The sequence below is a fragment of the Triturus cristatus genome, chromosome 5_1 (assembly GCF_964204655.1).
Source record: "Triturus cristatus chromosome 5_1, aTriCri1.1, whole genome shotgun sequence".
Taxonomy (NCBI): domain Eukaryota; kingdom Metazoa; phylum Chordata; class Amphibia; order Caudata; family Salamandridae; genus Triturus; species Triturus cristatus.
The window spans coordinates 752,694,754-752,709,160 of NC_140587.1; the positions used below are offsets into that span (position 1 = coordinate 752,694,754).

Consider the following 14,407-nt stretch of genomic DNA (forward strand, 5'->3'; position numbering starts at 1 on the left):
TATATGCAGAGCAGCCACATGGTCCACTACACACACATTTACAAAACACTATTGTGTAGACGTGCAGTCAAAACAGCAGGCAGCTGTAGGACAGGCTGTTCTCAAAACACTTTTTCAGACCGCTGCAGCTGGCACTGGTAGCCGCCGCTAATAGAGGGCACTGCTATGTATTCTATGCACAGATATGAATTCAGCAGCCCACATGCCTCGAACTGAATATGCTACTTACCAGTATGCATCTGTTCTTGGCATGTAGGGCTGCTGACATTCATATCGCCCTCCCTCCTCCCCGGCGCCTGTAGCAGCTGCAGCTCTCAGAATTACTGTATAGCATGGTCATCACTTTCTGTATCTACTCCATCACTGCCACAATGGCGAAAAACAATCTGAGGATGGAGAGGATGCCCATGCGCACTGTAGTCCAGGGGAGGAGTCACCTATCCAAGGATACTTCGAAGACTCTTCCAGGACAACAACGTGCAAACATCCGGACCCAACACTAGGCGGCGATCTATGCACAGATATGAATGTCAGCAGCCCTACATGCCAAGAACAGATGCATACTGGTAAGTAGCATATTCAATACATTTGCTCATGGGAAGAAGGATCCCTGGTAAGCTACATGTTTGTGTCTCTGGGTATTGTGCATGCAATAAATGATGATAAACTGTATGTGTAACAGGAAGACATAAGTTAGCCTGTGTAGTAGGATTAAACTGGAAAGTGACCTATCAAGAGTTGCATTTTGCGCGGGGGGACTCTTATGCTCCATGGTCTTGGCTTCCACTGGAATGGGCAGAACTTTGATAAGGCTGAAGCAGTTGAATATCTTCAACCATTTAGTAATGTCTTAAGTGGAAACAAGTTTGATCACAGCTCGGGTTTTCAACAGCTGAGAAGACTGTTGGTCTCTGTAATGGACAGAAACCGAACATCAAACCAAAATAGTCTAAACCCAATATTTGGTAAAATGTTTCTGAATACTCTTTCTGGGCATGTTATTCACATAATTGACAAAAGTAAGTTCTTACTCCGAATACAATTCAAGTCCATCTCCCTCACATGCTGCTCTCCACCAAGCCCCTTCAACATTCACTGAGGCATGTCAGGCCCACAAGGATCCCGGTTGCTTCCCTATACTAGTTGTCTCAATTACCAGACGCCACCTTCCCTGCCTTCCCAAGAGGGAAGTTATCTGTGAAAACCTCATTTATGTAAACACGTTGTCTTTATCCACTACTATAACTAAATTGATAAGATCTACCTCATCCATCCTTCTTTTTTTTTTAATTGACTTTCTTTATTGATCTTTTATGAAAATGACATTCACATGAAAGAAAACCCCAATAAGGTACAGCACATAACAGCATGAGTCTTCCATCTTGACAATAAAGAAACATCCATAATACGGCAATAAAACAAGGCACATAAGAAATTCTGAAGGGAAAGTATGAGATCTCTTCTAAGTAGAGAGTATGTGTGCAGTGTAGTATGTTTGGGTACAGTTTTAGTGACAATATCTACAGTGGGCCAAAATTCGGATTTGTATCAGCTGTGGTCCGGCCTCGTGCATTAGCGCAGTGCAAATCTCAATGCGTCAGCACGTTATTCCTATATCTGCTTTCATATGTCCGCCTCAGGCCTCATCGAGGGGGGTTGTTCGAGCAAGTGGACTCTTAGTGGTTGCCAAATGTCTGGGGGACGGGAGGTAGGTGGTGGTAGTGAACGTCTGGCTCCGAGACATGATCTGTGCAACCTTTATGCCACACTGTCGGTGCATGCTTCTTTCCCCAGTGGATGGAGATTTGGCGTTTCGCAAGGAGTAAAGTTATGGCAGTGAACCTCCGATTAGTCTTTGGTAATGTCTGAACATAGCCCATCAGCGCCATCAAGGGAGTGGGCTGTATCGTCTGCCCCACCATAAGCGACACACAATGGAAAACATTTGCACAGTATGTTTGTATTGGTGCACAGCTCCATGGTAAATGAGGAAAGTCGGCGTTGGTCGTGGCACATCTAGCACACACGTGTAGTGTATTCGGATCTATCTTAGCCAGCAGTTTCGGGGTTATGTAAATTCTGTGCAAATATTTAAAATGTAGTAATTTGTGTCGGTGATTATTCGAGATGTATCTTGTTTGCGCTCAGCAGAAAAGCCAAATGTTGTCTGTTATAGGAAGGCCTAGGTCTCTTTCCCCGACAGCACGTGGTTTGGCGCCAGGCCCAGGCCGAAGGGATAATGATAAGTGTTATAAGCGGGAGATTAGGTGAGTGTCATCTGGTGATGCAATGACGAGTGAGAGAGGGGGAATTCCTCCGGTTCCGCTTGTCCACTTGGTATTACCCCAATCAGTGATCGCTGGACTCTGTGCAATAGGAACCTGTCATGTATGTAGCATCCCTATGTGTAGTGAGCTCCGGTACCGTGCATGGACGAGAGTTCTTAAACAGATCTCCAACTGTTTGGAGTCTGTTTGCCTAATGTGCATTTAGTCAGGGCTTCAGTGGTGGGGGTAGCCACGGGTTGTCTGCCGATGGTAAATGTGGCGAATACAAGGACTCATTTTGTATATATCGTCGCAGTTTGGTCCACACCCAGCAAGTTATGGGCAGTGTTTGGATCTCAGCGGGTGAGTGCGTCAACCCTTGTGGCAGTATGGCAGAGAGGGGGTTGGGGAATATTTGAGAACGCTCTGCTTTGAGGTGTTGGAGCCCGGCATCTGGGTGGTACCAATAATATATAAAGTGCATTTGGATCACTAGGTTGTACAAATAAAAATCTGGGGCTCTGAATCCCCCACGTTCATGTGGCATAGTTAGTGTGTCCCAGCTGATCCGTGGCTGTCTCTGTCTGCCCGCCCGCCCAGACAAGGCGAATGAGCAGTGTTCGTAACGTGTTGAAGAATTTAGTGGTCAAAGCAATAGGTACATTTAAAAAGAAGTCTAAGAAATGCAGCAGAACCACCATATTTAATATGGCAACCCTACCTGTTAAGGAGAGGGGGAGCTTAATCCGTTTGTCAACCTGCATCGAAAGGCGGCCCACTGCAGGTCCCTAATTTAGCCGGATTACTTCCTGGGCACTACAGTACAGGTATATACCGAGGTACTGGGGGGGTAAGGGGGGGGGGGGGGGTCCGTACACCATTTCATGGGGAATTAAAACTCCACTTGTGTTGTCGACGGCGTCAGTGAGAAGATTTCTGATTTATTCCAGTTTATCACTAATCCTGAATAAACCCCGATTCGAACGACCTCTCAGGAGTGGAGCCAGGTTGTCTGCCGGTCTCCGCCTCAATAGCATTATGTCGTCAGCATAGAACGACGCAGCTAGTGGCCTCGTATGCAATTGCAGCCCTAGGTGGAGATCTCATTCCTGTATGTGACGGGCAAGGGGGTCCATAGCGATAATGAATAGTAGGGACGAGAGGGTACATCCCTGTCTAGTGCCACGCAATAAAGGGAGTTGGTGTGTTATTTCACCACTTATTTTCAGTCGGGCAACAGGAGTCGCATAAAGGAGGCGGACTAGGTTTAAGAAACGCACTGGGATCCCCAGTTTCTGTATTACCGCATATAAAAAGGGCCACTCCAATGAATCAAAGGCCTTTTCGGCATCCAGGAGCTCGACAGCCGCTGGCAATGTGGGCTCCATTTGATTTATCACGGAAAGAATTGCCCGCAGGTTAAGTGTCCTAGATCGGCCCAGGATGAAGCCAGCCTGAAAGGGGCACAGTATAGTATTGACCAGTAATGCCAGTCGGGTCGCTAATATTTTGGCAAGTATTTTATAGTCGTGATCAAGTAGCGACAGCAGTCGGTACGATGAGCATTGGCGTGGTGATTTACCTGCCTTGAGTAATAGCGCCACAATGGCCTCTCGCATGGTCGGGGATAGTGACCCATTCTGAAGGGCTTCGTCATATACTTCCAGTAATCGCGGCGCCAATTCATTTTGGTAGGCTTTATAAAATCCCCCCGAAAGGCCATCCGACCCAGGGGCACGGCTACTGGCCATTTCTTTTGTTGCTTGTTTTATTTCAACCTCGTATATAGGGGAGGCCAAGAAGTCTGGTTGACACTCCTCCACCAAGACCATTGCTATTTCTTGTAAATAGTTTGTTAGCGCCTGTCCCACCTGTGGTTCCCGCGTCTTGTACTAATTAACATAATATGAGAGAAAGGATGCAGTGATGTCAGACCTCCCCCCGTTAACTCTGTGCCGTTGTTAGTATCTAGGTGCGTGATGCGTACAGATTGGTATTGAGGTTGGAGGAGTCGAGCAAGTGTCCTGCCGGATCTCTCCCCCTCTCCGTATGTTCAGGCCATGGCATACTTACCCAGTTATTTGACCTCGCGGGCCGCCGTCACCGTGAACTCAGTCAGGAGAGCTGCGCGTTCACACAGAGTCTCGGGGGATGTAGCAGTCTGCGCACTTGCGTCCATATTTTTACGTTTTTTCTCAATATTCTCACGGTCCTTTCGTATGGACCAGAGTACGCCTGCGTGTTTCAATATACAGATGCCCCGAATAAATGCCTTGAAGGCGTCCAAAAGGGGGTGGTGATGGACGGAGCATCAGAACCAATCAAACACTCACACCCAGTCAACAGATCTGGGTTTGATCCATCACCGTTCTTTAGCCCACTCTGCCACCCCAGTTCAGACATGGCCATATGCACATCAGTCTGACCCTGTGCCTCATGGGAACAGTCCAGCCCGAACTGCCTAGCCATGCCTTCCCTGGACTGGAAACAAGCGGTCCTAGGATGCTTGTTTCCAGTCCAGGGAGGACCTGGTTTGGCAGTTCGGGCTGGGCTGTTCCCATGAGGCACAGGGTCAAGACTGATTTGCATATGGCTGGGTTCAAACTGGAATGGCATGGTGAGCAAAAAAACGATGGATTTAGGCCCAGATCTCTGTACTGGGGTGAATTTATGACATTGTTCTGCATTCTGTCCATCAATTGTTGTTGTTGCATTCGTCACCCCGAGTGGGACGGGTATGCTCCGACGTGAGTCCCGTGCTCTCCATGCCACTGGAATCAAGCTATCCTGGCTGAAGAGGGGTGAAACCCCGAAACCGGTCCTAGGATGCTTGTTTCCAGTCCAGGGAGGACCTGGCTTGGCAGTTCGGGCTGGACTGTTCCCATGAGGCACAGGGTCAAGACTGATTTGCATATGGCTGGGTTCAAACTGGAATGGCATGGTGAGCTAAAAACGATGGATTTAGGCCCAGATCTCTGTACTGGGGTGAATGTATGACATTGTTCTGCATTCTGTCCATCAATTGTTGTTTTTGCAATTGAAGGCGTCCCACAGCACTAGTTGTGAGGTAACCGTACCTTCATTTAATAGAAAATATTCTTGAATGGCATCACCCATTTCACTACGGAAGACCGAGTCAAGTAATGCCGACGCAGGAAATCTCCATAGTGGGCGCTGGTTTGGCACTGTGAGAAAATCTACCTGGAGTAGTAATGGGGCGTGGTCAGATAATGTGCGGGGTAGGTAGTCAATCCCCTGCACCGCTAGGAGCAGTTGCGGTGTGAGGTACCAGTGGTCTATACGAGACCACAAGCCACGCGGGGTGGAGTAAAAAGAGTAGGGACGACCTTCCGGGTGTTTCTTGCGCCAGGGATCAGTAAGTAAGGCAGATTGCAACAAGTTGGTCAGACCCTGTGTGGCATGGGGCTTTGTGGTGTGGCCTTTGCCAGTGGTGTCAGTCGTGGGATCAAGTGTGAGGTTGAAATCACCCCCCAGGAGGATATTGTCCATGCCCAGTCGGTCAATGTGTGCTGCGAGGTTGGGGAAGAAGTCAGTAGTGTGTATGTTGAGAGCATACACATTTATAAACCGAATGGGTTCACCCGCCATTAATACTGACACCATCAAATGTCTGCCTTCATTATCTTTTACAACCTCGGAGACTTGGAAAGGGAGAGAGTGGTGTATCAAAATGCACATCCCTCGCGAGTATGTGCTGTAACTGGAAAACAATCTGTGGTTCCCCTATGAGGATGCAAATCCGTGTGTTGGGGGTGGTGCGCAGTGTGTTTCTTGAAGGAATGCTACCTGTATATTGTGTCTGGTCATGCATGCTAGGACCTGGCGCCCTTTTTTAGGCCCAGATAGTCCCCTCACATTCCAAGATAGAAATTTGAGTCTACGGTCCCGGTCCCATGGGAGGTCGATGGACCGTGCGCAGAGTCATCATCGATCTGCGGGATCCAAGTCTTCGCACTCGGTCAGGTAAGACGAAGCACAAGAAGTTGAAGAAACGTCATCGTTCTCTGACTTCCACTCGCCGGTCACGCGACGCAGCTGAGGGTGCGGGTGGTGCCTCCCCCCACGGCTCTGGCGGAGCCTGTGGTGTCGCCGCTGGCCTACCCACCCTTTCTGGGTCCGTCGGCGACTCCGGCCCAGATACAGGAGTTCCCGTCGGCCATGGCTCGTCTCTTTGGGCCGTCTGGTCTCGCTGGTGCGGCTTCGGGCCCCGTGGTCCCAACTAGGGATCCTCGCGTTTCATCGCCGGCGGCTCCACCAGTTGACCTCATAACATCTCCACCGATGTCGACCCCTCTGGCGCCACTTCCGACGTCGCCTGCTCCTCGGGACGACTACCCCGGTTCCAGCCCTGAAGGGGACGCGGTGTCGGGCCGGCGTCTATCAATGCTGTTCTCGACGTTGCTCAGGGATTTCTATCCCCATGTCCCTGCTCCTTATTTTAGGCCTGTGGAACGGCCTGAGGAGGAAGGGTAGGACTGGGAGGGGTCTGAGGAACCTCTCGCAGCTGAATGAGAGTTTGAACAGGACAAGGCCGAGGTGTTGGGGGGAAAGCCAGTGGTCTGGATACCTCACCAGACCTTGGCATGCTGTCTCCTCCTACCGTGGCTACGGAGGAGGGCGCTAGTTATGCTGTGGTGTTGCGTAGGGCAGCTGAGGCCCTACACCTCGTGCTCCATACTGTGGCCGTCAGGACTAACCTCCTGACATAGGTGCTTCAGCCAGCAGCTACTTCTGTGGAACCGCTGCTCCCCTTCAGTGAAGCACTTTCCGACGTTCTTTTGGGCACCTGGTCCGGCCCACCACAGGGGCTCCTGTGGATAGGAACATGGCCTGACGCCATCGCCCGGCTCCGGGTGACCCCATTTTCCTCTCCCAACACCCAACCCTCGAGAGCTTGGTTGTCCAAGCCTCTGCTTCTCCAACTGCCTTCCTATCCGCAACACCTGCTAGGGAATCCAAGAAACTGAATCCGTTCGGGAAGATTTTGTCCTCCGCCAGTTCTGCGCTGCGGTCCGTGAACACCGCATGCCTCTTTGGGCCGTTACTCCAACTCTCTGTGGGATACGGTGGTGCAAGTGCTGCCCCAGTGTCCGGAGGAGGCCCGGACAGCTTTCATCCAGGCTGTTGCAGAGGGGAGAGACGCAGCTAAGTTCATGATTCGTTGTGGCCTAGACACCATCGACTCACTGGGCAGATCGATTGCAACGACGGTGGTGATTAGTTGCCATGCCTGGTTGAGGACAACTGGATTTTCGGGGGTTGTCCAAAGCATGCCTATGGATATGCCCTTTGATGGCCGTTGCCTCTTCGGTGACGAAGCAGACAGCGCGTTGGAGCGGCTTAAGGACTCACGGGCTACGGCCAAGTCCTTGGGACTCTCTGCAGTCCGCCCTCCTCCGCCTTCTGCCTTTCGTGGCACCGGAAGGGGCGCCCGCAGCGTTCGCAACAGAGCTACAGGCCTGCGCAGCAACAATCCCAGCGTGGCCGCGGGTTCCGCCGTGGCGGACCAAGGGGCCAGCGGGCCGGTCAGTCCACCTCCACCCCGGCCACTACTTCCTCCAAACCTTCTTAGTCCGAACTTTCAGGCCCCTCAGATGCCAGTGGGCGTCAGGCTTCGCCATCACCTCCCCCACTGGCGCACCATCACATCGGACAGGTGGGTTTTAGAGATGGTCCGAAGGGGCTACTCCCACACCTTTTAGACTACCCCTCCATCCATGCCGCCTCGGTACCACCGCATGTCGGGGGATCACTTGGTGCTTCTTCAGCAGGAAGTTGCGGCCCTCTTGGCCAAGGGGGCCATCGAGCGCGTTCCGACCCCAGAAGTAGGTTGTGGTTGTTATTCCCACTACTTTCTGGTGCCAAAGAAGGACAAGGGCCTGCGTCCTATCTTGGACCTACGGAACGTCAATCGCTTCCTCCGCAAAGAGAAGTTCAGGATGCTCACTTTGACTCAGGTCTTGTCTGCTCTCGATCCACAAGACTGGATGGTAGCGCTGGACTTGCAAGATGCTTACTTCCACCTCCCAGTCCTGCGGGCCCACTGATGCTACCTGCGATTCATGGTAGGCCACAAGCACTTTGAGTTCATCGTGCTCCTTTTTGGCCTTACCAGTGCCCCTCGGGTGATGGCAGTGGTCGCAGCTCATCTGCGCAGATCAGGGGTTTCAGTCTTCCCCAATGTCAACGACTGGTTGTTGAAGGCAGGCTCGCCCCAGACCGTCGTCTCCCACCTCCAGACTACGGCCGACCTCCTGCATTTGCTGGGGTTCTCCATCAACGTGCTGAAGTCGCACCTGATTCCCTCTCAGAATCTCCTCTTCATCGGACCGGTTCTGGACATGGCACAGTTTCGGGTCTATCCTCCCGAACAGGGAGTCCGGGATATTCGGGCTCTGATTCCGATCTTTCAGCCCTTGTCCCGTGTTTCAGTCAGTGACCCTGAGGCTGCTGGGCCTCATGGCCTCAAGCATCCTGCTGATCGATCATGCCAGATGGCATATGCAGGCTCTGCAGTGGGACCTGAAGTTCCAGTGGGCGCAGCATTAGGGGAACCTGTCCGATTACGTCCAGATCTCGGAGGGCACTGCACGACAGTTGCAGTGGTGGCTCACGAACCGGCATTGGGTCGACGGCAGATCCCTCTCCCTTCCCCAACCGGAGTTTACAGTAGTGATGGATGCGTCCCTCCTGGGATGGGGCAGCCACATGGGAGAGGCGGAGATCAGAGGCCTCTGGTCTCCGGCAGAGTCCAAGCTCCATATCAACCTTCTGGAGCTTCGGACGATCCGTCTTGCTCTGAAAGCATTCCTTCCCTCTGTCAAGGGGACAGTAGTGCAGTTGTTCACAGACAACACCACCGCCATGTGGTACTACAACAAGCAAGGCGGGGTGGGGTCGTGGACCCTCTGTCAGGAGGCTCTGCGCCTCTGGACATGACTGGAACATCAGGGCATTTTCCTGGTGGTTCAACACCTGGCAGGTTCGCTGAACGCCAGGGCGGACAAACTCAGCCGCTGGTGCATGATGGATCACGAATGGCGTTTTCACTCGGAGCTGGCGCAAGGTCTCTCTCAGCAGTGGGGAGAACCTTGGTTATATCTATTCGCCACCGAAGAGAACGCGCAATGTCAGCAGTTCTGCGTGTTGGAATTTCCAAGGCGGCACTCAACGATGAGAATCATCACGTCATCTTCCAGGGTATCAGTGGCCTCTCTTAGAACTATCTCTCCAAAAGTGTTGACTATCTGGTCATGGGAGAGAATCTGTACTTTTCAACACCCTCCTGAATTGAAGAATATTGCACCCAGGAAGTATATGCTCATTGTGGCAGAAGAGTAGGATCTTCTCAATACTACATTCAGCAGATACCACACCACAGACTCCTCAGTGGTGCAACTATCCCCTGATAGAACTGTTACTCATCACTTTTGAACTAAAGGCTCCCCCTATTCTCATAAGACCAAGGAAGGAGGGACCCAAATAAGGCAAGCAGTAATACTTTTTCAAGGCCATCCGCCCCAAGACAGATGGTCCTGTGTAGACTGTTATCATACCAGAATGGACTGTCTGAGAGAAGAATGTCTATCGGAGTAAGGGTCTAGGAAGATTCTCCTTAGAAAACACTGGCTTTGGGAATGCTAACCTATCAAGACCATTCTGGAGAGCCTTGCCATGTGAAACATGCAGAGAAATTTCGCCGGTTACAGCTTCTAGAACAAAGCAAATGTCTCTAGACATCCCTAATCTCTGGACTCCATTGCTTCATTAATATTGCCAGTGAATTACATTAATCTATTCCCTTGAGATTACGGACATGGCTGCATTTTAATTGAAAACAGTGATTCTGCAATCTAGTCCTTTAAATGTAAGATCCGGCAGACAAAACAAACCCCAAGTGGGACCTCCACCCCGTCCTCCTGGATCTCATAATGGATGCATTTCTGATACCTTTTTTGATTGGTCTTGTAATGAGTGAAAGTAACATCAGGTATCCTATTTTGACTCAAATTCTAGAAAGAAATACCATTCTGGGTTTGGTAGGAGTTTCTGGTGCTAAAAATAAATAGTGTTCGGAGGTCTGCTTCACCTGCCTGCCTGCCTGAAAACAAAAGTGAAGAAATGTATTTGTTATTCAAAACCGTGTCAAAACATAGCCAACATCTTGGAGATTCTAGTTCCTCTATGCCAGATCGCTATAATTTCAACCTGTGGACCTCAGTGGAGTAGGTTATGGAGAACTTAGCAAGCTAATAAAGGTTGGGGTTTAAAGAAATCATTTAAGAAGCTTCAAATTGCGGAACACCACAGAGCTACCACAGAGAACTCTGCTCACACTTGAAGAGGCTCTTCCTGACTACACCTCACGTTCTTGATTCCTCAGTCACAGTAGTGGGTTCTTGACCGTTAAACTCCAGCTCTACTCTCTTTGGAACCTACATGGTCAAAGAGATCCAAAACATGAAAGTTCGAAAACGTAAGGGCCAGAGGGAACCCATGCAAAATTTATGCGGCAGTGACAGAAAAGACCCAGCCTTCTAGGCTAGAATGCTTAACCCCTTCGACGCGCATGACGGAACGGTTCCGTCATGCACGTCGGTTGGGCTGTGCTTATGACGGAACCGTTCCGTCATGGCCCCGCCCGCGCTCAGAACCTTCAGCGTGGCGCGGAAATCCGCGCCGCGCTGAAGGGGTTAAAGAAGAGATCATAGAGCAGTAGAAGAGACCCTGCACATACAGTCTGAAGGAATGTGGTGTGAAGTATGGAACACGCATACAAAACTCCACTTATACAATAACAAAAACAAAAAGTGTCTTAAAGTGGAAGCAGCTCTTCTTTGGTAAACAAATTTGAGAGATATTTGTGAACAACTCTACCGTTCCTCCCTCTTCTGCACATCTGTGTCCCTTTGATCAAGATTGTATACTGCACGTTTTGTGTTCTAAAAGGTGGACTGTTTTATTCCTTTTCGTTCAATGATCGTGTTTTGTTTGCAACAGGTTTTTAACATGCATGTAAGTTGGACACTTGGGTTGCCTAAGAGTTTGGGGGGCCAGATGTACGACCGTTTATTGCTGTCGCCAAGTGGCATTTGACCCGTTTGCGTATGCAAAAAACGGATGCACAATGTACTAACCCTGTTTTATGAGTAGCTAATCTATTAGCGACTGGCAAAATAGGGTTAGCGACTCGCTATTAGGAAGAGGCGTGCCAAGGGTATCCCTTCCTAGTAGCGAGTGCAAATGGCATTTATGAATGTTTTGTGACCGCATTTGTAGTCGCAAAAAACTTGCATTTCCATTAAGGAAAACGGGCTGCATTTATATATAAAAAAAACTGCTTTGACACAGCTGTCCCAGACATGGTTGTCTGTAGACCCCAGCAGGCCACCATCCCTGGGAGTGCTAACCATTCCCAATGGGGTCGCAAATTGCAGCAGCCTCATTAATATTAATGAGTTATGCAATTTGCAACCCCATTGGGAATCGCAAACAGTGTCTGAGACACTGTTGTACATTGAATTTTGCGACTCGTGATTTATCGCCATTTGCGAGTTGCAAAATGTAATGGCTGTACATCTGACCCTTGGTATTGTTTGAGAACCTTTGTGTTCGAGGCATGTGGGCTGCTGAATTCATATCTGTGCATAGATCGCCGCCTAGTGTTGGGTCCGGATGTTTGCACGTTGTTGTCCTGGAAGAGTCTTCGAAGTATCCTTGGATAGGTGACTCCTCCCCTGGACTACAGTGCGCATGGGCATCCTCTCCATCCTCAGATTGTTTTTTTCCGCCATTGGGTTCGGATGTGCTATCTTAACTCCAGTTAGGAAAAAGTTAGTCGAGGCCAAAAGGCCTTTAGTTCGCGTCGGTACTGTTCACTCGATCGGTTTCGACCCTACCTGTTAGCTTACTAACTTCGGAAACAACTTTTCGCTTTTTACCTGACCATCGACGACACCGACGATGGAGTCGAGGACACCATTCAAGAGGTGCCCGGTATGCAATGCGAAATATCCCCATATCGACGTCCACCCGGTGTGCAACAAATGCTTGTCGCCGGACCACGACGAATCGACATGCATGGCCTGTGCCCGGTTCCGTTCCAAGAAGACTCTACGGAATCGTCGAGCGGCGAGACTCGAAGCGCAGCACGCGGCACCGGCCCCGGCAGACATCTTCAACGCCGAAGATGTCGAGGAGTTGGAAATCCTACCCTCCAATCCCGGTTCCGAACATGACTCCGGTTCGGACGACGTCGACGGATCACTCTTTCGCAGAGATGAAGACAACGCCGAGGTAGGAGACGACGCTGAGGCCTTAGGGGCCGAAGAGAGTAGCTCCAATGACGAGCAAGGCCTACCCGTTCAGACTGACGAGGGCCCAGTGCCACAGTCTATGGCTCCGGTCGAGGGATCGCCTTCGGGCCTTACCCGAGACCTATCCCGCGGTTCTTCGGCCCCGCCCTCGGGCCCGGCCTTGGACGTTCAGCGGCAGCCATTATTACCTACACAGGCTGGTTTCCCTTCTACCAAACCGAAACCGAAAGCTGCACCGGTACAAATGAAACCGAAACCGAAAGTGGCGCTAGTCGGATCGAGGCCTTCCACACCTTCGACGCCAGCGACACGCATCGGCACCGAGCGCACCAAACGAGACTTCGGTGCCGAACTTGAAGCGGCCGACGCCTGAGTCGGCATTCGGAAAAAGGCCCTCGGTGCCATCAAACCTGCTCGGCTCTCGGCGCCGACGCCATCGACTCCTAAACCAAAGGTCATACCACCTGCTGCGTCTCACGTCGCTTCCACGGCAACACCGAAGCCTCCTGCATCGAAGACGTCGACGGCCATTTCCGCCCCTCGACCCGATGACCCACCGGCGCCGAAAAAGTCCACGGCCGCCTCTACAAACCTGGTGGGCGCTAAGGCCTCGAAAGCGCTTCACGCGCGAACCGTTGCAGCACAAAGCAGCAAAACCCAAGCGGTCCTCCAGGACACATCGGGCTCCGGCCCACTAAAAGCTCAAACAGCCTCTTCGGCGCCAGCCAACATAACTTTTGGCCTGCCGCCATCCACGATCCCGAAAATGTTCCAACTCAGGACACGGGTCACCCACACCACGGTTACACCTGCTGAGACGTCTCCGTCACGTTACATCGACGCCAACACCGGCAGGATGGTTATCCATGACCGGAGGATAACTTCAGAGCCACCCTTGGACCCTTTCAGGATCCCACTAAAGAGAAAGCTGCCTGTGGACTCAGAACCTGTGCTTTGCGAATCTTTCGACTCGCCCTACCAGGACCCACTATCATTCTCTCCAACACACTCCGACACGGATGCGTTGGCAGACTATATGGATGACCAAGTCCCTTACCACGGAGACATGGACCCTGATGACCAACAGGACCCTGATCAAACTTGGGGCGACCCTGCAGACCCCAGTGCACCTCTAGATGCACAGGACCCACAACTCTATGGAGCGAAAACATCTCCGACAGAGGACACTGCAGCGTTCAACGCTCTTATTGAACGTGCTGCAAATAATCATGACGTGCAGCTTCACTCTGACACCGTGGAAGACGACTTCCTTATGGACACTTTCGCTTCCTCGGAAAGGCATGTAAAGACTCTGCCCATGCTGAAAGGAGTCCACAAACCAGCCAAGGACATCTTCAAGGAACCCACCAGGGCACGGGTGATAAACCCCAGGATCGACAAAAAGTACAGATCAGCACCTGGGGACCCTACTTACATCAGAGGCCAATTACCTCTCGACTCCATTGTCGTTGCGAATGCTCGCAAGAGGGCACACTCGCAAACAGGTGACGCTCCTCCCCCGGACAAAGAGTCCAAGGTTTTAGAGACCTCTGGCAAGCGAGTTGCCGCCCAGGCTGCCAACATATGGCGCATAGCCAACACTCAAGCGCTCCTCGCTCGCTACGATAGAGCGCACTATGATACAATGGAGCAACTACTCCAACATCTCCCTGACCAGTTCAAAGAAGGTGCAGAAATTCTTATCAGAGAGGGACAGCTACTCACAAATGCTTCCATCAAGTGTGCACTAGATGCCGCAGACACGGCGGCCAGGGCCATAAACACAAGCGTCATGCTGCGACG

At 51.2% G+C, this 14,407-nt stretch overlaps 1 protein-coding gene across 5 annotated transcripts in view; it reads left to right on the forward strand.

Annotated features, from left to right (window-relative positions):
- Positions 1-14,407, forward strand: part of SS18 (SS18 subunit of BAF chromatin remodeling complex) — a 363,861-nt gene that overhangs the window by 240,756 nt on the left and 108,698 nt on the right. The gene's annotated exons all lie outside the window — the stretch shown is intronic.